Source organism: Plecotus auritus, assembly GCF_963455305.1.
Source record: "Plecotus auritus genome assembly, chromosome: 11".
NCBI classification, from domain to species: Eukaryota; Metazoa; Chordata; class Mammalia; order Chiroptera; family Vespertilionidae; genus Plecotus; species Plecotus auritus.
Genome location: NC_137777.1, coordinates 48,561,155 through 48,587,857, shown reverse-complemented (window position 1 = coordinate 48,587,857; position 26,703 = coordinate 48,561,155).

The following is a 26,703-nucleotide window of genomic DNA, read 5'->3' as shown; positions in this document are numbered from 1 at the left end:
GTACCTTGGTTGCAGGAGGGGAGTGTGCAGGAGGCAGCTGATCGATGTTTCTCTCTCATCGATGTTTCTAACTCTCTATCCCTCTCCCTTCCTATCTGTAAAAAATCAATAAAATATATATTTTTTAAAAAATCACATCAGTTCTACAAATCGCTATTTCTGAGGACAACGCTATAACTGTTCCCCTCCCATTAAAAAAAATCAAAAACATTTTTAGTTAAAAAATTATATAACCAAAATTAAAATAGAAGTTGACATTTAGTAGGAGTTTGTCCTAGGTTTAAAATAGGGAAGTTTATTGATACCCTTCTATTCAAATAATGAAGTCTAAGTCTCTTCATCTTGATTGTCAGATGCACTTTAGTGACTCCTTTCAACCAACAGATAAGAGTAGGTCATAAAAATGATAAACCCTTGTCCCTCTCTCCCTCCCCCTCACTTCCACCTCCCTCTCCGTTTCTTTCTCTCTCCCCATTGCTCTGACTAAGGGGAAACAGCCACCATGCCCTGAGGCTATTCAAGCAGCCCTGCAGAGAGGCCCACAGGAGAGGAGCTGAGAATTCCCTGCAACAGCCAGCACCAACATGAGGGAGTCATGTAAGAGGGCCTCCCACAAAGTGGGTTCTCCAGCGTCAGGCCAGCCTTCAGACAAATGTAGGTGCAGCCAACATCTCACAGCAACTTCATGAGAAACCCCAAGCCAGAACAGCCAGCCAAACTGCCTCTGAATTCCTGAGCCACAGAAACAGCGAGGGTGTGAATGATCATTTCGCTCCAAGCCGTGACCTGGGGCAGCAATAGATGGCTCAGACAAAGCCTATAGGCATCAGGCTTCACATGCATGATCTTATTTCATTCTCATCCAGTAGAACATCTTATTTGCAGATGAGCAACCTGCTGCCTGGAATTATTGAAGAATTTATTGCATGGCCGTGGCGTTACTTCACAGCCAAGCTGGAATTCACACTCAGGACACGCCACCTGGATCGCAGACAGGGTGTCAGGCACTGGGGACGCAGCCATGGAAACCGGTGAGAGGAGTGTTGATCAGAGGAGGGAGAGGCTATTAAACAGAAGCACCATCAAGTTCAGCTGGAAGGAATGAGAGAGCTAAATTAGCAATTTAGAGGAAACTCTACAGATCAGGTCGAACTTGAGGGTAAAGACTGAAATCAGAAATAGGCCAAAGACGAAATGACCCAAAATGAAGAGCCCAAGTTGATTCACACTTGATATAAGGTGCCCCCCACCTTAAAAAAAATGTATAGGCACAATTTGAATAATTGTAAAGGCAGTGTTTATTAAAATATATTTCATTTTCAAAATTGAACTATTAGCTATTAAAGTGGATATACATTTCGGGGGGACACCCTGTCCGCACTCCTGTGACTGTCCTTCCTTTAGGTCCTTATGTTCCTTGGAGTAAGCACAATATCACAGTGGATCTACCAGTAAGAGGTAAGGTGCCAGCCTATGAGTGTGAAGACTTGGCTTGGTGGGACACTGCAGCTGACGGTGACTTTTCCAAGTTGTCCAGGTGAGGACCTGATCTGGGACCTTCAAATGAGTGTCCCCCAAACAGTTCCTGCAGTCACACTGGGCAGGAGCTCATCAGCCCAGGAGACACCTACATCCTAGGTGTCTGGGCCCTAGGTGTATCTTCTGGCTCCCATCATCACATCTGCAACTCAACCTTCCGGAAAGAGAATAGGCAGAAGGAACACTTGTCCACAAACACGTAGGGAACAGTCTGGAAATGGTATGCATCCCTCCTGGTCACATCTCCTTGTCCAGAACTCAGCTACGTGGTCACACTCAGAAGCCAGGGAGGCTGAGAAATGAGGTTGCTAGCTAGGTGGCCATGTGTCCAGTTAAAAATCAGGAATGATATTAAGGTAAAGGGGAGAATGGATATTAGTGGGGAACAGCCTATAGGCATTAGATATGCCACAGTGACAGTGTCTTTGAGTTGGAAAGGACTTTAGTTATCTTCTTGTCTACGCATAAATTCTTGGAATAATATGGTCAAACATTGCTTCTCAGTCCATTGCGCAGAGCAGTAGAATGAGAAACACACCCTCAGAGCTCATTTTATTGCTGCATTGTTTCCAGGCTTAAAACTTTCTCCAATTGAACCCCAATCTATCTCCAGTAACCCCCATCTGTGGTTCAAGACTGCAGTCTGAAGCCTCAAAGGTAAAATTTATTTTTTTTTAATATATTTTATTGATTTTTACAGAGAGGAAGGGAGAGGGATAGAGAGTTAAAAACATCGATGGGAGAGAAACATCGATCAGCTGCCTCTTACACACCTCCCACTGGAGATGTGCTCGCAACCAAGGTACATGCCCTTGACCGGAATCGAACAGGCCAACGCTCTATCCACTGAGCCAAACCGATCAGGGCCAAAGGTAAAATGTAATCTCTTTCCCACACAGGCCGCTTAGCCCATTATGTAGCACTTGTCCTCTTAACATGCCCTCTCAGCCCTCATCAGCCCAGTGGCCCTCCTCAGGGCACGCCCCACGTCTCTCTGTTTCTCCTGGAAAAATGGCCTCCAGAGGGGGACAGGATATTCCTCTGGGATGGAGAGAGGTGGCTCTTGGTAAGCCAGTTGTCAAAACCATGATGGCCGTGGTGAGGTTTAGAAGTGCTGGGAATTATGGCTTCCACCAAAATGGAACTCAGCCACCAATCAAAACATTGGGGTGACATTTCTCAAAAGTGCACGAATCTCTACACAGGCATTGGCATGAGGAAAGCCTGCGTCTTTTTTCTTTTTTTACCTGTTTTTATTATTCATATCCAGGTCAAGGCCCCTGAAAGTTCTACTTTTCCAGATTTCAAATATTTTTGGTAAAAATGTGGCAAGAGATATTAAGGTATGCTTCATTGGGAGTAGATTGTAAGCTTTGGAGTAAAACAAGCATGGGTCAGACAACTAGGTCCCAAATGCATTAGGTGTGTGTGTTAGGGAAGAAGTTAACCTCCCAGGATACACATGTCCTCATCACCCTTCCTGGCTGTTAGGATCACGCGTGTAATTGGAGTTAACATTGATTTAGAACTTGTCATGTGTCAAGCTGAGCATGTGCACACACTTTATGCATTTCAATGCCTACTCACCTCTGTGAAGAAGGTTCTATAACTACGCATATTTCCTAGAAGAGGAAATGGAGGCTCAGAATGTTAGAGGTATTTTCCAAATGTCACAGAGCTAATAGGTGGCAGTACTGGATCATTAACCCAAGTCTTTTTAGCTCCAGATTATGAGCACCCAGAGAATATTCTAGCAATCTTGGTTCCTGAAATCTCACATTGAAAGCCAGAGGAATGGGCGATTCCTGTCACTAAATGGTGACTGATGTGAGCCGCCCTGGCTCAAATAAACTCAGAGCTCACACAGCCCCTGTGCTCGGCCCTCAATGGTTAAGGCCAAGGTAAAGATCTCGGCTCAGTACAATACTCCATCAATCTCTTGGGGTTTGGCAGTGGTGACCAATTTTGCTGCTCTATTGGCACACTTTCCCAGAGATATATTAGAAAGCCCAAAAATTTTTTAAAAGAAAAAAAAAAAAAAGGGAAAAGAACACCTACCCTGAAGTGTTATTTTGCTAACAGCCTTAACTTTGTCATAAATAAAGACCGCAAATGGGAAGAAAATGCATAAAATGAAAAAAAGCCAAGGGAATCATGGCATGCGGTATGTACAGTATATAAATATTCATGTTAAATTACCTTTCAGCGCCAGCTCCATGGTTCTCCTGTGTGCACTTAGGGCTGAGTGGTTTCGGTAGGCCTTAGTTACCGGCACAAACGCGTGTGACTTTTGGGAAAGCACGAGGAGTAACTAAGGACTATTCACTCAGCCTGCATAATGTGGAATCCCACTGGAAGCCCCAGAAGCTCAAGCACCCTCTCTCCACTTGGCAAGGGAATAGTCATCCATCCCTTGGTCTTTCCTAGTCCATGGAAACTGAGCTGAGGGAGAAAAGAGGGGAGAAAATCCTTAATCTTAGCAACAGCAGGATCTGGCATTTTAGCTGCAGAGCTTAAAGAAAGAAAAAGGCTTGTTGAAAAGTTCAAATCTAGGTAACCAGTTTCTGAAAGAGTCTTTTGTGTGTGTGGGCAGGGAGGAAGGAGGGCCACGCAGGGAGGTGCCCGTGCTTTCCTGCCTGCCAGGGGGCGGGCGCCCTTCCTGTGAAGAGAAGCATGCGGGGTTGCTGAGTAAGGGCTGGTACAGACTGTCACAGCACTAGGTGGGAAGGCCCATAAAGGGTGGTGAGTTTGCCCAGAGGCTCAGCAGGCTCAGGAGCCAACATTCCTTCCCTGCTTCTGCTCTGACCTCCCAGGAACCTTGGGGTTAAACTACAGTCACGTCCAAAGGCCATGATAACATTGATCTCACTCCTCTCTGCAGCCACGAGGCTGCTTCCACCAAAGGCAGCATTCTGAATGTGCGTGGTTGCAAGTTCCTTACAAGGACACAGAGAGATGAGTTGGAATCTTACTCCCCAGGCTACCCTTGCTTGTCCCTACCTAGGAAAGGGAAGTGCATGGTGTGTATAGTTTGGGTGTGATTGTGTGTGTTCATACCATGTTAGGACATTGTCTGCATGCAAAAAGGATGCACATACATTGTTTTATGTGTAACAGCAGCATGGTTTTAAGGTATTAATTAAGCTTGGCTTTCTCCTATGTCTCGGGGGTGCAAGTTCATTACATCAGCATCCCCTTCAAATAAAAATACATAGTCCATGAACTTAAAACTTTCTAAGTATGGCTTTGGGTATTTATGCTAGTTCATTCAATAAGTACTTCCTGAAGACAAACTATGGGGGAGGTATTCTATTTAGTGCTAGTAATGCCAACACAGCCGGTAGAGAGGGGAAGAATGTAGACTTCTGAGCCATACTGGATTCGAATTCTGGCTCTGCTACTTGGACCTTTGAGACCTTAGGTAAAAATGCTGAAAAAAAATTTAAATATATTTTTATTGATTTCAGAGATGAAGGAAGAGGGAGAGAGAGATAGAAACATCAATGATGAAAGAGAATAATTGATCGGCTGCCTCCTGCATGCCCCCTGTTGGGGATTGAGCCACAACCTGAGCATGTGCCCTTGACCGGAATCAAACCTGGTAGGTACCCTTCAGTCTGCAGGTCAATGCTCTATCCACTAAGCCAAAGCAGCTAGGGCAAAAAATGTTGAAACTTTTGGTGCCTCAGTGTCTTCATCCATAAAGTGGGGTAGCTATGCCTCATAGGGCGGATGTGAGGATTCCATTGGTCAGCATGTAGGGAGCAGAGTAACATAGTGTATGGAACCAAAGAGCTCTATGAAAATGGTTGCTGGTACTCAACCTCAGAGGCTACCTATGGAGAGAGCACAGCCTAACAGGGAACCCATGGGTAAGTCAGAGCATCTCGGTGCGTGAGGTCTTCAATGGTGGTGTGAACACAGTCCTGGGAAGGACAGTCACAGTGAAAGTAGAGGGAGGCGGCGATAGCGACTGGGGTGGGAGAAGGACAGCCTTCCAGGTGGAAGGTGAGCAGGAGCCAGTGTAGGAGATGGGAGCCTGCGGGATATTTTTGGAGAAGTTGTGTCACTCCAAGTAGGAGAGTTGGGAAATATTTCTATTTTCTGTTGGTGTTGGTTCAGTAAATTAGAGACTCTTTGGGAACTATCCCTGGTTCCCTATCATTGGTGCATTTATGGATATTTAAAAGATAATAGCCCTAGCCCATTTGGCTCAGTGGATAGAGCTTAGATTGCAGACTGAAGGGTCCTGGGTTTGATTCTGGTCAGGGCACATGCCCAGGTTGTGGCTCGATCCCCAGTAGGGGGCATGCAGGAGGCAGCTGATCAATGATTCTCTTTCATCATTGATGTTTCTATTTCTCTCTCCCTCTCCTGTCCTCTCTGAAATCAATAAATATATATGTATTTTTTTAAAAAAGAGTATAGATTTCAAGAGAGAGAATCAGTTATTGAGCACCCATAGGTCTTTTGCATGTATGATTTCATTTACTTCAAATAACCCAATAAAAATATTGTTATCCCACCTGAACAAGTGAGGAAACTGAGACGCAGACAGGTGACCTGGTTCATCCAAGTTCACACCATCAGTAACAGGTAGAACTGAGGTACAAACCCACCTTCACTAATGAGTTCCAAGGCTGTTCTTGTCTCTCTGCCTTCACTGGAGTCTTTCACTTCTGTGGGCCACCTGCCTTCTCCCCTCCAGCCACCTTCCTCCATGTCCTTGACCTTGAGGATCATGGTTTATCTACCAGAAGGATCTCTCATTCTCCCATCCTGATCTTCCAAGCTCTTTCTCATTTCAAGCCAGAGAAACACCCCACCCAGAAAATACAGGCCAGTAGCAGGACAGGCTACCTTCTTCATGCAAAAAGACTCACACATCTCCTGTATTTTTGTTCATCAATAGAGGTAAGACAGAGAACTTACAGAAATGTAGGTAATTGACTTGTTTATGCTCACACAGAAAGTTAAGGGTGAAAGAATGACCATGTGGAAGGTCCGTTAAATACCAAGACTAGGGACTGACCTATTTCTGAAAGGGCCTCTTTGATGGTGAGAGCTCATATCATCATCATACACTCTACATCCCATATGTACTGCATCTTGGCAAGCTGAGTCCCCATTTCCTGTCCTTCCAATAACCCAAAGAACCTGTATTCTTTCTAGAAGCATTCCTTTAGTGATTAGTCACTTAAATCACATTTTCTTCATAATACCATGTGAACATGCTACCAGCAATGGCAAACAGACGATGACAGGGTTGCAGGAAGCAGGATGGGTTGGAAGAAGGATTTGAGCAGTCTTTGGGAGAGGAGAAGCAAAATTTAATTTTCTTTTTATACCACAGGAAGCATAAACTCATTATTATCTGGGATGGGATGGGGACCACATGTATCAACCACCCTCAGCTATTCCAGTTAGGCCCTACTTCATGCACTTAGCCCTAAAACACTAGCAATGCTTTTGACATTTGTTCTAGAAAAGGTGAATACTAATGGTCATAGTTAACTTCCATTAAATGCTTGGTGCCAGGAACTGTGCTAAGCCCTTACTGGCATTTCCTTAGTTAATCAGCTCAGCCTCACTGTGAATTGGTTTGTGCTGGATACATTTTATTCACCCTCACAGCCATCCCCAACCACTTCCACTTTGCTCTCTCTGTCCTGGGAGGCTGGTCTGTACAGATTATATCACCTGCTCTTACACCCCCAGCTTCCCGTTGGGTTTGGCCAACCAGCAGCCCTGGGAGAGCAGGATATGGGAGAAAGGGAGGACAGTAAGGTCAGGTTCTCTCCCTGTAATGTCATTTCTGGTAGAACAGGTCATGGCTTTTCTCAAAAGCCTTTTCTCAGCACCTCTTCCCCCTTTTTGGTTCCTGTCTCTTGCCTCTCGCCTCTTTCCTGCTGTTTTAGGAGTAGTCACAGCTCTGTGCTACTAACCTGGGTTACCTCATGATCTTGAGTGGTTTCCCAAACCTCTTCCACACATTTATAATTTCTCCCTTTTTAAACAGCCTTGTTTGAATGATCCTAACCTGAGTGTAACACCTATGTCCTATGGGGATCCTGATACATAGGCACTATTATTATTATGTCCATTTTACCGACAAGTCTTAGAGAGGTAAGGCCACTTGTTTAAGGCCTCACAGCTAGACAGTGGCAAAACTGGGTTTCAAAACCAGATGTGGCTAAACCCAGAGCCGATGTTCTGAACTTCTCCATTGTAACAACAATCCACCATTCCGGACAGTGCAGGCAAGCTGGGAATCCTGGGCAATGCAGCGGTGAGCAACTCCTCATGGCAACATGCAGAGAGAAGAAATGCACAGGGAGGGGATGTGTACACCTGTCAATCTCCTTATCAGGCAGAGGATTTATGCAAATGAAAGTGGGGTGAAAGATGGACATCCTCATTGAGCGTGCTGTCCCCTCATCCTGGAATCACCCTAAGATACTGAGGCAGGAACATCTGATAGTGCAGACAGGCTGTGAGAGGCTGTCAGATCTCACCCACATTCAAACCCTGCTTGGGAATCACATCCCAAGGCCCCTTCAGCCGTTCTCTAATCTCCTAGCTTAACTGAGAGAGGCTCCCAGTGGGACAGAGACTTATTTAAAACAGCTGAAGAGATCAGGACAGACAATGATTGATTTTTTATTCCAAAAGGAAAATCAGGGCTATTTTTACCCCCAAACACCTAATTCATTCACTAGACCCCAGGAGAATTAATAGTGGGAACTAACTGAGGCACTGCTTGCATCTGAGTAGGGCTGATCTCTGCATGCTGGTGGCTGTCTTGCACCTCCCTCAGAAGCCGAGGGATCTTTATTTAATGCCGTAACACTGAGGTTCCCTCTGCAGAGTGAGGAATTTATTATCTCAGGCTTCAGATTAATTGAAGATAATTCTTTAACTCAAATATATTCCATAAACGATTTTCTATAAATTAGAAAGAAGTCTGCTTTCTCAGCCTAAAGCAAAAAGGATTTGAAGCAAGGGCTCTCCACAGTGCCTTCTTCCAAGCAGTTCTGTTACCTCTTGTCTCCACTACATGGAACTGTGTTTTCTAGTCATGCCCTGGACTACAAAGTGAGGTCCTTGCAGGCTGATCATGCCTCTTTGATCTCTGGGTCCCTGGCCCAGCTCAATGTCTGGCACACAGCAGGCACTCAATACATATTACAGGATGAACAGACACACGGATGTCCCCAGAATACCCTGCAAGGGCTGCCATGGAAATGTATTATGCGATTAGATTTGACTCATCAGCCTCATCCATGAAGGCAGACACCATATTTCATTTAATTTATACCTCCCATGTTTGGAACACCATGACTACTAAAAATAAACATGCTTTGTCAGAAAATGGGGCAGGAGGATGTAGCAAGCAGGAAATAAAGCCTCATTCATTATCCATTGCCCTCCTGCATGTCTGGGAGGTTATGTGGCCAGCTCCTTAGGATGGAGTCGCAGGATCTCACCCACCATGTGGCCAATCATTCCAAAAAGAGCTGTGTTTCACCCGGGCGGCGTGGCTCAGTGGTTGAGCACCGACCTATGAACCAGGAGGTCACGATTCAATTCTGATCTGGGCACATGCCCAGGTTGTGGGCTCAATCCCCAGTGTGGGGCGTGCAGGAGACAGCCAATCGATGATTCTCTCTTATCACTGATGTTTCTGTCAGTCTCTCTCCCTCTCTTCCTCTCTGAAATCAATAAAAATATTTAAAAAAAAAAAAAGAAAGAAAAGAGCGGTGCTTCCATCATGGAGATGCCTTATAAAGAGGATGAGAGGACAGAAGAGTCTGCTAGTTGAGCTGATCACATCCAAGTCAATTCTAGTCATCCCACGAGCTCAGGTCAAGTGCTCCCACGCTCATCCTCAGCACCACAAGTGCACGCTGAATAGTTCAAACTGGCTCCTGGCTCTGAAGCCCAACCTTGAAACAGCTTTTGGGACACATATAGTCCCCTTGTGGCTTCTCATGGACCTAAGCACAAGTTGCTCTATTCAAACATGACCCTTCTCATTTTGGCTTTTCTGTTACATTGACTGAGAAATCCCAGATGGGCCCCACCATCTCCCATAAATTCTCATCCGGGACCAATGGGTATGAGAATCCACCGAGGAGTGTGGGGAGGAAGCAGCATGAATTTGAACTGGATATATGGGGAGCCAGACTGTTTTCATATTCCAAAGTCACAGTCAAGACTCCTCAGCAATCCTGCTGATAAACACACCCTACTTGCCAACAAAGAACCCAAGAAATCACTAAACAATCCCTGGAAGACAAACCAAAAGCTGTTAACTAAAAGTGTTGACACCAGAATTACTGGCAGATGATTTCTGGGCGGCAGGAGGGGTACCGTGAACCGCCTCAGGGCAGCAAGACAGTCAGGAGCCGGTTGCACCAATTAATGGAGTGCTTCTGAGTAGTTGCTGTGTGCAGGAGAATCTCTGAAATAAGCTGCAACTGCACCTGCTAAGGCTCCTGGGAAGTGAAAGCAAAGGCACTCTCTCCAGCAGCAGGGAGGCAGGACACATAGCATCGCCATGGCTACCCAGCAGAGCCAGCCTCAAAGCCTTTCAGGAATCTCTGCTATTTGTGCAAATGGGATAGCATTCCCCAAAGGCCTGCATTCCTACACTCTCAGGCCGCCTCTCTTTACTTCCCTCACTCCAATGAAAAAGGCAAGAGAGGACCCTTCCACTCTACCCATGCTGGGGACCTTCAAGGACACTCAGCTGAAATGCCTCCATGAGAGGCCCCGCACAGCAGAAGGATCCCAACAATTTCCATTCGCCATAAATCCCAGGTATTCATAGATCACAATGTGGAACGGCATTAGCATGCTCTTAAATTCTTAACAGGATTCGAGGAAAAACTAGACCCTCAGTGATGTGACCGATATGCCAATTAGCATTCAGGTCTCCTTTTTCATTTTTCTGTTTTCCCAGCGTGATCTCCGGGAGAAGTGAGTGACAAAATAATTTAATCGCTATGGTATGTTCTCAAGTGGTGTCCCCTGACCAGAAGCTACAGCATCCTCTGAGAACTTGTTAGAAATGCAAATTCCCAGGCTCCAGCCCAAACCTACTGAGTCAGAAATTCTGGGGGTGTGGCTAGCAATAGGTGTTTTAACAAGCCCTGCAGCTGGTTCTGAAGTAGCCAGTGTTTGAGAGCCTCTGCTTTAGGTTAATTCATTGCCAGTTTCTGGTGATCAATTCAGCCCTAGCTCCTTGGCTTCCAGGCAGCATTGGTAGGGCCTAGGGGTTGGAATTGAAGAGAACATGGTATTATATTGTGAATCTCCATATCAGCTATGACATCTTGGGCCAGTTGACTAACCCCTAACTCCCTGGGGTCTAATTTCTTCACAGGTAAATCGGGACACTACCTGTGAGAATTGTTTAAGAGTTAAATGAGACAAGATCCACAAAATGCCTCCCCGCTGCCTGGCCCAATGCAGATACCAAGTCAAGTCAGCGAGTTCTCCTGTCAAAGTCTGCATTTCAGCTCCGTGGCCACATGTCCGTTCAGCAACTAATGTTTGGCACGTGCCACCATCTTATTTTCAAAAATAAAAAAATAGGCTCCCTGAGTCCCATTCAAATCTCCCAATACATGTTCCCTCTCCAGCCACGTGTCAGGATGAAGAGTCCGGCTTATTTCCTACCTGATGCACTGGAATTACTGACGGCCATCACTTCCCAGTGTTTGATCCTGCTTTCCTGTCTGCATGGAAGGGTTGCCCCCTCCTAGGAATTTTCCATCTTCCTTACCTCAAGGGTCTTCCTTAGTCAACTTCTTCCTACTGAATCATAAACAACCTTTAACCATATTGTAAGTCCTCTAAGAACTCATCACAGTGAGAAATGACCTTTCACTCAGAGGAACCAATTCAGAAACCAGGTACAAGACAGATACTTGACCATAGTTGTTGTTTTTTTCCTCTTTAGTTTACTGTTTCAAATAAGGAATCCATATCTGTGATTAAAAGAGGCAAACAATATAATAGTAAATATTATGCAAAGTTCCACTCTTCTCTTTCCTACCCCCAGCATAGATCTCTATTCAGAGGCAACCATGCTTACCAGCTTTTGGGTAAACTTCCAGAAATAGTCCATACATGGAAAAACTGAGAAAGAAAGCAAGGATGGATAGATAGGTAGGTAGATAGATAGATAGATAGATAGATAGATAGATAGATGATAGATAAACAGATATAGATATATAGGTATATGTATTATATATATATAAGATCTTTTTTTTCACAAAATGTAATATATTATACACATTGTTGGCATCAGGAGCATGAAGCAAAGGACAAAAGAAAATGAACTAATAAAAGACCTTAATAATCTGTAATGACCTAGATAGAGCAAAGTGAAGGGTTCTGAGGAAATTAGCTGCAATATAAAAGAATCTTATCTGTGTCTCTGGCTACACACAGACACTCTCTTGATGACTGTATCCATGTGTGCACACATGTGCATGTATGTCTGCCTTACTCTGCAACAAACACGACCATGCACATCTTTAGAGATCAATGTTCTTTATCATATGAGCCCTGCTCCTCAGTCCTAGGTTGCTATGTGTCCTGACTCCCTGCTGCTGGAGAGAGTGCCTTTGCTTTCACTTCCCAGGAGCCTTAGCAGGTGCAGCTGCAGCTTATTTCAGAGATTCTCCTGCACACAACAACTACTCAGGCCCTGGGTTGAACTGCCTCTGGAAGGCCTGGTTCTAGCAACTGGTTCCCTGCTCACTCTTCTCATGCCCATGTCTGTGTAGCAACATCCCAATTTTTTTGGAGACTCACACTTGACATTGCTCAAGACTTAAAAGTCTAGTTTCCTAGCTGCACGCCTCCTCCTCCTGCACTTCTGACTCCCACTGACAGGCAGCCTGTGGGATACTAGTCCACCCTCCTCTGTTGTACAGATGGGAAAAAATGGGGACCAGACTCAAGCTCAGGAAGTCCCCAGAAAAACATGGATACAATATAGCCTGGACCCTGTTCTCTAGCATTCGTTTAGGCAAAGCTGAGTTGGCTAGTCTAATACAGTCATCAGTGTGGACCCTGGCTTCTGTCCATGAGAGCTGTGTTTTCTTGGCTCTACAGCCTTAGTTTCAACATTTGGAAAGTGGGGTGATAATAACTACATATAAAATAACTACAATTATAAATAATACTAGAGACCTGGTGCATGAAATTCGTGCACAAGTAGGGTCCCTAGGCCTGGCTGATCAGGTTCCCCACCTCTCCGCCTCCCTGCCTCTTCCTCCCCTTGCTCCCTCAGCACCCCTCCCCCGCCGCCGCTGGTCTCCCACCCTGTTCTCACCGACCCCTGGTGGTCAGCCCACATCATAGTGAGCAATCAAACTCCCGTTCTCCTGGTCTAACTCCAAGGGGGAGGGGACACTTTGCATATTAGCCTTTTATATATAGAGATATGCAGAACACAAAGTAGTGTATATATTACAGAATAATAATAATTTTCCAAAATTTAAGTTGCTTTTCTGTATTTCTTAAGGAGGTTCACCTTCAGCACGCTGGCTTGCTTTCCTATTTCTATAAACAATATTAGCACATACAGCTTACGCACATGGGACACAAAGATGATCAAATACTGCCTTTGTCCTCTAGCAGAGGAAGGTGTGATAGATAGCCCCCAGTTCCCTGTGGGGGCTCCCTTCCGTGGAACGATGACAACAATCTCTTGGAACACAGAATACTTACTCACCTGCTATTGACAATAGCAATGGCTGAGCCAGGTCAGGGTAGGTGAGACTTCTGGACCAAGGCCAATCACAGGCTGAAATGCAAACACACATTTCCTGGCATATTTCCTCCATCGTGCCCAGGGGTCACAGTTACTCAACACCATCCCAGGTTCTCTCCAGAATTTTCCAAATACTAGAGCCAGGGTCATGGCCATGGCCACTTTCAATTTCAAGCTTCCAGACCCACAAGGACACACCAGTTCCCTCCTCTGCACCTGGGCATGTCCTTGTTCTTCCATCTTTAACACTAGGTGGCCACGTGACCTCTAGATAAAGTCTCAGAGAAATAAGCCTCAGAAGCTAATTTGTCAAGCACGCAATTCGGCAACAGGACAGGGAATCTTTCCTGACTTGTGCAGATAGGGGCTTACATCACAGAATGAAATTTGTTTACCCTTATCTTAGCACACAAGAACAAATTATCCCACCCTTGTTATAAATCCAGCAGCCAGCATCTATGGGTGAATTTCCACATACTCAACTTGGCTGGCTGTTCACTTTCGTTTGCAGCCTTTGCCTGGAATCAAGCTCATGGAATCATCGGTTTCAATAAAGGATTCACTGGCCTTCATCTGTGGAGATAATAGGAGAAAAGAAAGAGAAACCGGAGTCACTGCTACCACAAAAACCTCACCATCCAGGGTATGAGTCCTGCGTGTCCTCTCTCCCAGCTGAATCACAGTGGCTCCATCAACCAGAAAGATCCACCAGGCCCTGTCCTGGGCAGCCTGGGAAACCAGCACTCAGCATTCAGGGTCTCTCTTAGACTCACCAAGTTCAGGATGGTTAGTGCAAACAGATAATCCCGAGTGGGGTGAGGAACAGCTCCAAATGGGATTTAAATGGCCTCAGTCACCATTTAAGTAACTGAGATCAGGTAGAGAAAGGGGAAACCCTGCATACAACTAACACAATTTAACCATTAAAGTAAACATTCTTGGCCTAGATGCCTAGGCTTCAAAGACAAGGATGGGCTAGGGAATTAAACAAATAATAAACAGACAAATCATTAACAGTAACAACAATAGCTATGGAGCCCTTACCTTGCAATGCTAGGCTCTCTTGCAGCTGTGCTCCATTGACTGCTCTCATGTGGCCTCACCCCACCATCTGTATTATCACCTTGAAGTGCTCACAATATCCCAGAGAGGGGTGTACTGTTCAGACTATGGAACTGAAGCACTGAGAGGTTAAGTGATTTGCCCAGTGTGGTGCAGATATGAGACAGTGCTTAATTAAAAGAGGTGGTAATCACCAAATCAGTATGACATGAAATGTTGAAGGGTATTCTAGAACGAGAAGGAGAAGGAGGAGGAGGAGGAGGAGGAGGAGGAGGAGGAGGAGGAGGGGAGGAAGAAGAAGGAGAGGAAGAAGAAGGAGAGGAAGAAGAAGGAGAGGAAGAAGAAGAAGGAAAAATATGAACAATAAAATGGCAATAAATATACATCTATCAATTGAATCTAAAAATCAAAATAAATGAACAAGGAATCTAATGAACAAAATAAACTGATGAATAAAATAGAACCAGAGGCATGGAAACATGGAACAGACTGATGAATCTTAGAAGGAAGGGGGCAGGTGGGAGGAGATTAACCAAAGAATTTATATGCATATATGCATAACCCATGGACACAGACCATAGGGTGGTAAAGGCCTGGGATGGGGCAGAACCGGATGGAGATGGGAGATTGGGGGGGGGGGGGTGAGGGGGGGGAGGAAAGCAGGACATCTGTAATATTCTCAACAATAAAGATTTTTTTAAAAAATAAAAGCAAAAAACTCCTATATACTAAAAGGCTAATATGCAAATCTACTGAATGGTGGAATGACCGGCCACTATGACGTGCACTGACCACCAGGGGGCAGAGTCTCAATGCAGCAGCTGTCCCCTGGTGGTCAGTGCGCTCCCACAGGGGGAGCGCTGCTCAGCCAGAAGCCGGGCTCATGGCTGGCGAGCGCAGCAGCTGTGGTGGGAGCCTCTCCCGCCATCAGTTGGACATCCCCCAAGGGCTTCTGGACTGCAAGAAGATGCAGGCCGGGCCGAGGAACCACCCCTCCCCTCTTCAAATTTCTTGTACCGGGCCTCTACTAAGTAAATAAAAGAGGTGTTCAGACTTCAGAACCTATGTTCTAAATCAGTGCTTACTAAGCACTAACACACACAGGAATCCCCCGGTGACCTGGTGAGAATGCAGATTCTGGTTCCGCAGGTGCAAGGTGGACCTGAGATGTCCTGAGGCAAGCCCAGCTCCAGGGGAGGCCCCCTCTGCCAGTTCCAAGGCCGCACTTGGAGAAGCAAGGGCCAGTCTGACCCAGCGCCACAAAAAGCAATGCGAGCACCTCTGAGGGCTTGTTACCCGGCCACAGGGAAAGGAGAACACACTGGGAGGGAGCCGCTAGAAAGTGTACAACTCTTTGACAATTAGTTTGTGTCTGCCAAATCCAGTAACAATAGTGAACACTGGGGCTTGTCCATCATTTTATTATTTTGTGGATGAAAGGGGTCACATGCTAACCTGACAAGTTCAGGGAAGGCCTGCATGGTGGTCTTGCAAACTCTAAGACCTAAAAGTAACCACAAGGATTGTCTGAAATTAAAATTTTAACTAAAAGCAGTTATGGTGAGTAGTCATGTCCTAGGCCCGTATCTTCCCTGACAAGGTCAACCTTTACCTTACCTGAGCCTATTGTTTTTTTGCATCTATGATAACATATCCTTGAAATGTCAGGGTAACTTGTAACTTCCCCTTTTTTCCAGATCCTTCAGGGCACAACCAAATGCCCTGGGTGCCAGGACAGATACCACAAATTCTTTCATTGTTATTGTTATCATGTTAATTGTTGACTGTTAACTATCCTGTACCCACCTAAGTAAAAGAAGTATGTGTCGATCATTTTACTTTTTATCCAGTCCCAGAGGTTCCCTTCCCCCCGCACCCCCACTTTGCTTTCTCCGCTTCTCCAATCTATCACCAATGGACTTCATGTAACCCACCCACGTCTCCTCCTCTGATTGTAATGTAGAGAAATAAGTGAATCACTGCCATTCTCTGGAGCATTATCCCAATCCATTGAGGTTCTGCTTCTCGGCAATTGTCGACAGTTTGGATCAAATAAACTCACAAAAATTCTTTACAGGTTTGGATGTTTTTATGTTAACAATTTTTATTTCATTCTTCCAGTGATTGGTACCTATGCTACTTACAAAGGTTGCAGTTCACCGAAAGTTGGAAATTATAAACAAAGCAAACAAAACAAAGTGCCTGGTCCTTCCCTAGAGATCATTTGAAAATCACTTCTCCAAACTTCTACACTGCACTGGCTCCTTAATAGACAGAGAGTCAGACCCTGGGGTGTGTGTGTGTGTGTGTGTGTGTGTGTGTGTGTGTGTGTGCCCCACCTCAAATCCCATTTTCTTAGGTTCCATTTCTGTACGGTTTTAGGGTGTTCCTGCATACCTAGCCCCACATGCAGGTGGGGACTGCCATCCCTGAAACCCCTCAAGTAATGTTCATTCTGGTCTGTCCTTCCTATTTTTAGAACCTCTTCCTAGTCACTCAACCTCCCTGAGGCTCCCTTTCCTCATTTTTTGTTGTTGTTGTTAATCCTCACCCAGGAATATTTTTTTCCATTGATTTAGAGAGAGTGGATGGGAGGGAGGAATGGGCAGGGGTGAGAGGAGAGAGAGAGAGAGAGAGAGAGAGAGATTGCTTGCCTCCTGCACATGCTGTGCCCCTGACCAGGGCCAGGGATCTAACCTGCAAACCAGGTATGTGCCCTTGCCAGGGAATCGAACCTGACACCCTTGGTGCAGGGAGCTGATGCACTAAACACCTGTCAGGGCTCCCTTTCCTCTTTAGAATGAAGACCACCCACTGTATGGCAAAGAGGGATGAAATGATTGATGTAAATCATGCAAAGGGCTTAGCACAAAGCCTGGAACAATCACTGATTGATCAATAAAGAACAGATACAATTATTATTAGGAAAAATAGCTGTAAAAACTAAATTCATATCAGGCATTCATAGACTCTGTCAGCCCTGGAGAGAAAATTTTCAAGAAAAATGTTCCTGACACTCTGCTAGGCACTGGGAAGGCAAAATACTGTGCATCTCTCAACGAAAGCAAAATAAATTATTTTCTTCTTCAACTTAGAACAGTTGGAGCCCAATTTCTTACCAAAGTCTACAACCACAGTGAAATTTTAATTTAAGCCGCTAAGCAGAACAGTGCCCCAAGGCACTGAGAGATGTCTGATCATCCAGCAAAAATGTAATTATTTTCATTCTGCTCCAGAAACTTAGGCAAGTGAGTGAACTAACAGTTTAGAGAGATTTTCAATAGCAAGGGATGAAACAAGGCAGGTTTTACCCAACCTTCAGTTAAACAGGAACCCAGTTAACTGGCGACCTCCAAGGCAAGCATTCCTAGTGGTTGGCTGTTAGTTTCTGCCCATCAGCCATTTAGATAATGACTCAGGAGGCAGGAGCCCCCGGGGCTGTGGACAGTGTGAGTAAAAGTTTATCTAGTCTCTGACAATTTGGGCTGGAATTTGTACTCTGTAAGGGAAATTTGCCTGGTGGGAATGGAAAGCTTTTTGACCTTGCCAAAAGGGCAGACGGCTTCATGCGCAAGTTGGCGTTGTGTTTAAGAGCCTGAAGGGCTGCAGCGATTCTGTGCAACACACTGAAATCCAATGTACTTATCTTAGTTGGCGTGTCCCCAAAGATCCAATGACTCAGTCCCTCCCATGGTATGCGTTCATTCCTCAAATTAGTTAGGTCACAGGCTATTTGCTTTCTCTCTCCCTGGGCTATCCTTGTAGAGAGAGTTCAGGTTCCTTTCCCCAGTGGGCCTATCTTCAGATCTGTCTGTTTCTGGAATCAGGATGGGTGTGCTAATTCTAAGAAACCTGCCTGAAAACTTTGGGTTAGCTGCTCTAGGTAAAGTGTGTCCCCTTAGAGGAGGAAGAGGAAAAAGAAACAATTATGGCTGCTGTTTTGCCTACCAAGAAGCTCCTTCCTGTTGTTTGTGACCTCAATGTGACAAATAGTGGAGCGCCAAGGTGCCATGTCCAGTGGAGTTTAGATTCAGATCTGCTCAAGTCCATAATCAGTTGGTTGTTGACTTGCCTACTGGGGACAAGTCACTCTTGACATTTCACTTTCCTCAGGTATAAAAATGGGTATTGGGGTAATAATAGAATCTGCCCTGAGAGGTTATGAGGAGGTCAACCAGGTAACAATTACAACTACCCGTAGCTAGCACAGTACCTAGCACAGAATAAATCCTCTACTATCTCAGAGACAAGACCTCACTTTTTGCTGGTTTATAGCGAAGAGTAGCATAATCTGCTAACCCAAAATATGCCCTTTGGCACCATGATTATTTTGAGTTGAAGGCAATTAAGAAGAAGCAGAGATAAGAAAGCTCTCCGCCCTCCCCTATCCACCTGAAAACAGAACATAAACTCCCTTTGTTATGATTCTCCCTTCTCCACTTCCTAAACCAGGAAGGGGAGAACAACCTTCTCGTGAGAGGCAAGATGGTCCTGAGCAAACCTTACTAACTAGCCCTTATCTGCCCTTCCTTTCCCCTCATATGTGCCTTCTCATAATTTGCTACCTCTAGAAGCTAATAGTCCTTTTCTTTTGTCTTGTCACTTCTCTACAAAATTATTGTACTTCACTAAAATGCCATATAAACCCAAGATGCCATGTAAGCCCAAATTTTAACCACTCCTTTGATCTACTCATCAGAATGCTCCCGGGTCTATATGCAATGCACATGTTAATCAATTTCCATTTTTTCCCTCTTGTTAAACTGTCTGTTGTCAGTCTAATTTGAGGCCCCCAGCCAATGAATTTCAGATAGGTAGAGCAAAAATATTTTTCCCCTCTCCTATAATAGCTATGCATAGAGTAGTTATAGCCCCTCCAATTTGCAAACACTTGGTAAACACAGTTTAGATACTTACACTTTTGACTCAGCCTTTAAATAGCCCTTGTCTGCATCCTCAACTGATCCTAGGACTCTTAAGACAAAGGCCTAATTCTAGACACTCATTAATCCATTACTTCAAAAATGCTTACTGACCATTTACTTAGTTGTTCAGTAGATGCCAGTTGGTGTGATGGGCTGTGAGCTTCCACAGGGCCAAGATTGGGCTTTAGTCCCTTTGTATAGCAATTGAGAAGGATAGATGGTATAAAGTAGATGCTCAATGTGCCTGGCAGTCCAGCTCCAGAAGTCCTAATTACAGTCTGGGCAAGGAAGGTGCCCACTACCAGGCATTATCTTATATCTGAGTTTTGGCTCTGCAAATCACCCGCTGTGTGGCCATGGGTAAGACACTTACATTTACTATTCCTCTGCTTTCTCATCTGTGAGAATAATGATAATGCCTACTTTATTGGTGAGGATTAGATGAGTGAATACACATAAAGTTCTTAGAATGGTGCTGGATACAGTAAGCACTCAACAAATGTTAGCTGCCACTCTTATTTATTTGAGTTTATTACCGACTTTATGAATTCTCTGTCATCTGAGGTGTGGTCCTTAAACTTTAAGTTTCAAAAATCCCATTCTGTCAACCCTTTGAAAGCGGACAGACCCAGTCCCCAGAGTCAGATGAGTAGCATCAGCTCTCCAGCTTACTGACTAGCAAAAGGAAGTGTAACTCTCTGGTCTCTTTGTGTTCTTTATAAGCATGTCTATATGGGCAGCAAAATGCCTCTCAGGAGGTTGCTCAGTTGGCGGGAGTAGAAGGAAGAACATGCTCGATAATATTAATGGTAGGTGCCCTGGCTCTGTGACAGGCAGCCTCATCTGCCTCCATTATACTGGAAATTCCTTCTTCACAGTCACCACTCTCAAGCTTGTGTAGGGGACTATCTTCTTTACTAGAAGGTTCTAAAGACGCATCACCCTGGAGGTCACTTCAACCTTCCATTTGCTTTTCATGGAGAGAGACATCCAGTCTTTAGGTATTGTCTTGGGCAGCTCAGGCTGCCATAACAAAATACCACAGATGGGATGGGGGGGGGGGGGCGGGGAAGGGGCATTAAACAACATAAATTTATTATCCCACAGTTCTGGAAGCTACAAGTCCAGGATCAGAGTGCCAGCATGGTCGGGTTCTGGTGAGAACCTTCTTCCTGGCTTTAGATGGCCACCTCCTCACTGTGTCCTCACAAGGCAGAGAGAGGAAACTCTGGCGTCTCTTCCTCTTCTTATAGGGCACTAATCCCATCAAGGGGACTGCACCCTCAGGACCTCATCTAAACATATGTCACAAAGGCCCTGCCTCCAATCCTGTCATATTTGGGGTTAGAGCTTCAACATATAAATTTTGAGGGGAGACACAAACAATCAGTCATTCAGTAGGTAACAAGTACGTTACTACCTTTGAGACTTGCCGATGTATTCTGCATATCTTTGCTCTTATCCTTAGGAAAGATACAATCACCGCACTCTTGTTTTTAATGTGTTTTTTTGTGTTGTTGTGTTTTGTTTTTTTGTTAATCCTCACCTAAGGATATTTTTTGACTGATTTTTAGGGAGGGCAGAAGACCGGGAAAGACAGAGAGAAACATCGATGTGAGAGAAACACATCAATGGGTTGCCTTCTGCACAAGCCCGGACCAAGGCCTGGGCCGAGGGAGAAGCCTGCAACCAAGGTACATGCTCTTGACCAGATTCAAACCCGGGACCCTTTGGTCTGCAGGCCAACGCTCTATCCACTGAGCCAAACCAGATAGGGGTGTCACTGCACTCTTGTCCTCAAGAGTCCAAAAGGTAATATACTTAAAATAGAGATGCAAGGTGTAATGAAAATAGCTAGCCCTAACTGGTTTGGCTCAATGGATAGAGCGTTGGCCTGGGGACTGAAGGGTCCCAGGTTCGATTCCAGTCAAGGGCATGTACCTTGGTTGCGGGCACATCCCCAGTGGGAGGTGTGCAGGAGGCAGCTGATCGATGTTTCTAACTCTCTATCCCTCTCCCTTCTTCTCTGTAAAAAATCAATAAAATATATATTTTAAATAAAAAAGGTACTATTATATTTAATAACGTATTTTGTTTAGCCCAATAAATCTAAAACATTATAATTTCAACATGCAATCAATATGAAAAAAATGAGTAAGATATTTTCCTTCTTTGTGCTAAGTCTTGGAAGTTGGTGTGCATTTTATATATATTTATGACACATTTCAGTTCAGATGAGCTACATTTCGGTGCTCAATAGCCAAGGGCCTATGTGGAACAGTGCAGAGCTACAATTGCTAGGTGAACTTAGCTATGAACCAAGCCCACCTTCTTAACCCTTCTGAAACTCAACTGCCTAGTACTGTGCCTGGCATACCACATGTATTCAGTACATTTTATGATTAATTTTCCCATCTGTAAATTGAGAGCAATCCAGTACCATTAGAGCTATTGTAAGGATGAATAGAGATGACCCATAAAAAGCCATTCCATTTTTTCATTTAACTACAGTTTATTGAGCCTACCAATTGTCAAAGCACCATTCCAGGAGGTGGGGAGACCTCAGTGAACAAAACAAGGATCAGAGAGTTTATAATCTAAACTCTGACTTCATGGAGTGTATATTTGGGAGATACGATAAACCAAAATAAAGTAATAAATGATATCAGATATTAAAAGTGATACATGAGTCCAGTGAGTGACAGAAAAATAGAGCAGAAAGGGGATGGTGTATGTGTGGGAGGACACTTGGAATTTTAAATAGGGTTGTCAGGAAAGGCTCACCAAGGAGCTAACATCTGAATCAAGATTTAAAGAGCAAGCCATGAAGGTACTTGGGGGAACAGTATTCACGGCAGAGGGAATAGCAAATGTTAAGGCCTTGAGGGAGAGAAGCATGCCCACCGTGGGGGAGGAACAGCAAGGGCCAGTGTGTCTTGAAGTGTGAGTGAGAGGGTACCAGAGAGGTAATGGGGGAGACAGGCCTGCGCCTTGAAGGTTATTTTAGGGACCTCGGCCTTCTCCAAGGGAGACAGGGAGCCATGGAGGGTATGAGCAGAGGAATGACTTGGTGTGGCTCAGTCTCACAGGATTGCTAGGGGTGCTGTGTTGTGAATAGACTAGAGTGGGGAAGTGCTCCAGGGGAATGCCTTGGCCTCAGGCCTATAAGTGGTTTGGGGAAAGCAGACAGAAACTGACCCACCAGACTTGAACCTTATGCCCCAGGTACTGAATGGGTGATCCTGCTGATCTGTCCTGCGGAAAGCAAGCTGTGCTACCAAAACACTGTCCTCCTCCCTCACGTGGATGCACCAGGAACGCCCAAGGAAAGAGGGGGAGGTTGGGTTTGCTCTGCTGAAGCTTCTCTCATCATTGGCAGCCTTGTCTCCTCTCTGACTATCTCGCCACCCCTTCTTGCCCAAGACATACCAAATAAGATTCTTAGAATCTAGATTTTTTTTTTCCTTGAAATCCCTACATTTGGATTTACAGATATGCCAATATTTGGATTTGTTGAGCTGTAAATTAAACTGGTCTCTCCCCTGGAACTGCCTGGTGAAATGCATCTTTCATGAGGCTTCCGCCGGAGCCCAGCTACACGCGCAGACTCCCGAGCACAAATCAAACTCTGGTTCAACATCAACCATAGGATGGCAGGGGCCTCCTAAAGCAGCAAGCCTCCGGGAGGGACTGGCCCGGTGTTTACCCACTGGTGAGCCCTCTTCCAGGAACAGATTAAAAGCTGCCTCACAATTTAGCCACAGGATTAATGTATGGGGGGAGGGAGGGGCGGTTGACAGCCTCAGACCCCTTTTCCCTAGCATCTCCTGGTCTCCTCTACCCACAGGGCAGACTAGCCCAGCCTTCTTGAGACAGGCTGCTCTGGTGATCTGAGGGAAAAAACAAGTAAAATACAGATGCCAAGGAAAAGGATGCCACTCAGCAGCCTCTGAGCTCTGTTCCTTAATCTGAAGTCCTAGGAGTAATCAGCCCAGGTACGAAATGCTTTCGCTCAGAGGGAGATAGGCCCTGACCTCACCTCCTGTAAAGAGGACATAAAAGAAGAGGGAAAACATTCCAAAGCAGGTTCCAACAGTTGTGGCCTCTTTTATTGGCTGGCCCAGTTTATGCAGCAGCTGCTCTGTGTATAACCTTGCCTGGAAATCCCCTCCCCTTCTCCTCCCTGCCTCCCCCCGCCCCCCAATGTCCCCAGCTACATGTCCATGAAGCTCTTGGTTTAAAGAAGGCAATGACCTCGATAGGGAGGCACCAGGTGGGCAGCCAGCTGTCCCAATTGGCCTAGGATATGGGGCTTTTAGTGCTAAAACTAGGATAGTCCCAAGCAAACCAGGACGAGTTGATCACTGTGCATCCAGAAGACACACCAGCCCGCTAGTCCGCAGAAAGGCTGGTGTCTGGATGAACCCGCAGGCTGGTGCCCTGGGGCAGCGTGACACAGCATGGAAAGTAGCCTTGGAGTCAGGCAGATTTGAAACCAGCAAGATTCATATCTCTGCGCTTTTGTATTCTTATCTGAGAACACAAAAACCAGGCTTGGGAGGATTTAGTAAGAGGATGCCCCCATCACAAGGTGTTGCTCCCATATTAAAACCATCATCTGGCTCTTACACGGAATGTGAATAATTTGAGGCATCTACACCGCCTTTAGGATTTACCAGGTGCTTCCACATACACCGTCTCATTTGAGAATTCACAGTGAGCAAAGAAGTAGCTTCAGTCCCACTTTAGAGATGGGAAAGGAGGCCGGAGTGGAGAAGAGACAGCTCCAAGGTCATGCGCTTGGCAAACAGTACTCCAATCTGGGCCATCAGATTCCATTCTGCTACCTCTCACCTCCTAAAGTCTGGGCAAAACCCCAGCAGCGGTAACAGATGCAGGTAAGTCTGGGAGTTTCCTGGTATAAGGGAGGTGTAGAGAAACCTATTTCCCAGCAAACTCACTCAGCAATCTGCTGCTGCCATGAACCTGGGGCACAGCTTGGGGGCGGGGAGTGGGTGGGGGAATGGGCACAGGTAGAGTTCTAGATTGCATAATTACACAATTCTGCCCTTGATGCTCCTATTGTGTACATTCTTTTTTAAAAACATATTTTTATTGATTTCAGAGAGAAAGGGAGAGGGAGAGAGATAGAAACATCAATGATGAGAATCATTGATTGGCTGCCATGTGCCCTTGACCGGAACCAAACCCAGGACCCTTCAGTCCCCAGGCCGATGCCCTATGCACTGAGCCAAACCGGCTAGGGTTGTACATTCTTAAAGCTACCCATCTAAAATGAGATCTCTAGCACATCTGCAGGGTCCACGCCCTTGCCTCTAGGGTAGAAACTTCAATTCTTGATCATTCCCCACTGCCCTGGACAGAAATACTGTGAAAGTCACTAACTGCCATTCAACACAACTTGTTTTATTGGGTGCCTTCTCCGAGGAGGTGTGTGGGATGTGACGCTGGGTCACTGGTGGGGGGTAAAGCCACAGCACAGCTGAGAATTCACATTCAACTAACACTTCTTTCCCGAGAGGCTGCTCTTGGGAAAAGTGCCTTCAGGGGCTGTCCTTTGTTTGCTAGGCTCCATCTGTGTGACCTTTCCTCCCGCTTCTCTGTGGGAATTTCCTCCTCTCATTCATTCTCCACAGAGCAGCCTGAATGCCACCTTAAAATCCCAAAGCTTCGCCACCTCTCCAGCGGCAATTACATGGATACAAGGAAGGAATTATTATAGGGGCAGGTAAGTTCTCAAGAATGCCTTTAACCTTCAGCCTTATAGTCATTTGCTGTGACATGGATGAACTTTGAAAAACTGTTACTTCAGAGAAGCCAGTCACAAAAGGCCACATATTGTATGATTCCATTTACATGAAGTGTCCAGAATAGTCAAAACTATGGAGACAGAAGGCAGAGCAGTGGGTGTCTAGGGGCAGGGGGGAGAAATGAAGAGTGACTGCTAATGGCTGTGGGGTTTCTTTGGGTGATAATGAAAATATTCTAAAATTCTACTGTAATGTTTGCACAATTTTGTGAAGATACTAAAATTAATTGGATACAATATAATGTATGTGAATTGTATTTCAATAAAGTTTAAAAAGGAAAAATATAAAAATAAAAGATTTTGACTAAGTCATAAAGAAAAAACAACAACAGTTATTTGGAATGCAGTGCTGCTTTAAGCCAAGTCCAAGGTTATTTTTTTATTTTTTATTTTTTTTTGTTTTTTTAATTTAATTTTATTTTTTTAATTGTTTGAAGTATTACAAATAGTAGTACATATGTCTCTTTTTTTTTCCCCATTGACCTCCCCCTGGCCTCCCCTACCCCCCAGTACATGCCTTTCAAGTCCAAGGTTATTTTACCCAGTTTTAACCTTCCACAGATTTGAGGGATAAGACAGCAAGGCAGTTCCTCTGGGATGACAGCTCCGACTGACTATTTTGAAGTCGTTTTGTTTATATTATTTTTCACAGTGTTCGTCCTTATTAGATCTTTACCCCAGAGTGCTGGCTGCAAACTGTCATACTCCTGTGTCCTAGGAATTCTCTCATCACCAGTCAACCTACCCAGTGGCCTAACATAGCTGACAGTAGCAAAGGCTTTCCAGTCTAACATACATGGGGTGACTGGCCATTGCCTTCTAAGCCTCACTCCTCCCTACATGAGCTCACACGGTAGTGACAAATACCATTCAGGTAACAGAGCACTGTTATCAACAGGTGGGGGGTGGGGTCCCACCTAGTCACGCTTGCCTAAGGCTTGTCAGATCTTACATAAATTTAACCTGCACAGAAGTTTCTTTTTTTGAAAAATATTTTTATTGATTTCAGAGAGGAAGGGAGAGGGAGAGATAGAAACATCACGGATGAGAATCATTGATCAGCTGCCTCCTGCACGCCCCCCACTGGGGATCAAGCATGCAACCCCGGCATGTGCTCTTGACCAGAATTGAATTGGGGACCCTTGAGTCCACAGGCCGATGCTCTATCCACTGAGCCAAACCAGCTAGGGCCAGTTTTCCTTGGGTCTGTTTTATGCTGTGATCTTAGACTTGCTGAAGGCCTCACTTCCATTCTAGCCCTGCTAATATTGATTATTCAGGCCTAACAGTACATAAGTAGATTGATCCCTACCTCCCACCCCCACCCCCCAAACTGAAAAGGATCGCAGCAGTGTTAGTATATTGCTGTTTCCACTGGTTGCTATACACACTGAATAAATAATGATGTTACCTGGAAAAACTTAGTCAAAAGAAACAGTGATGGAAAACTGGGTAGAGGAGGTCTTGAGTTGCATTCTTAATTACACCACCAATTAGTTAGGGTGGTCCAGTGAATCCCTAAGCTTGTCTATTGTGGACCCTCCACCCCCACTCAG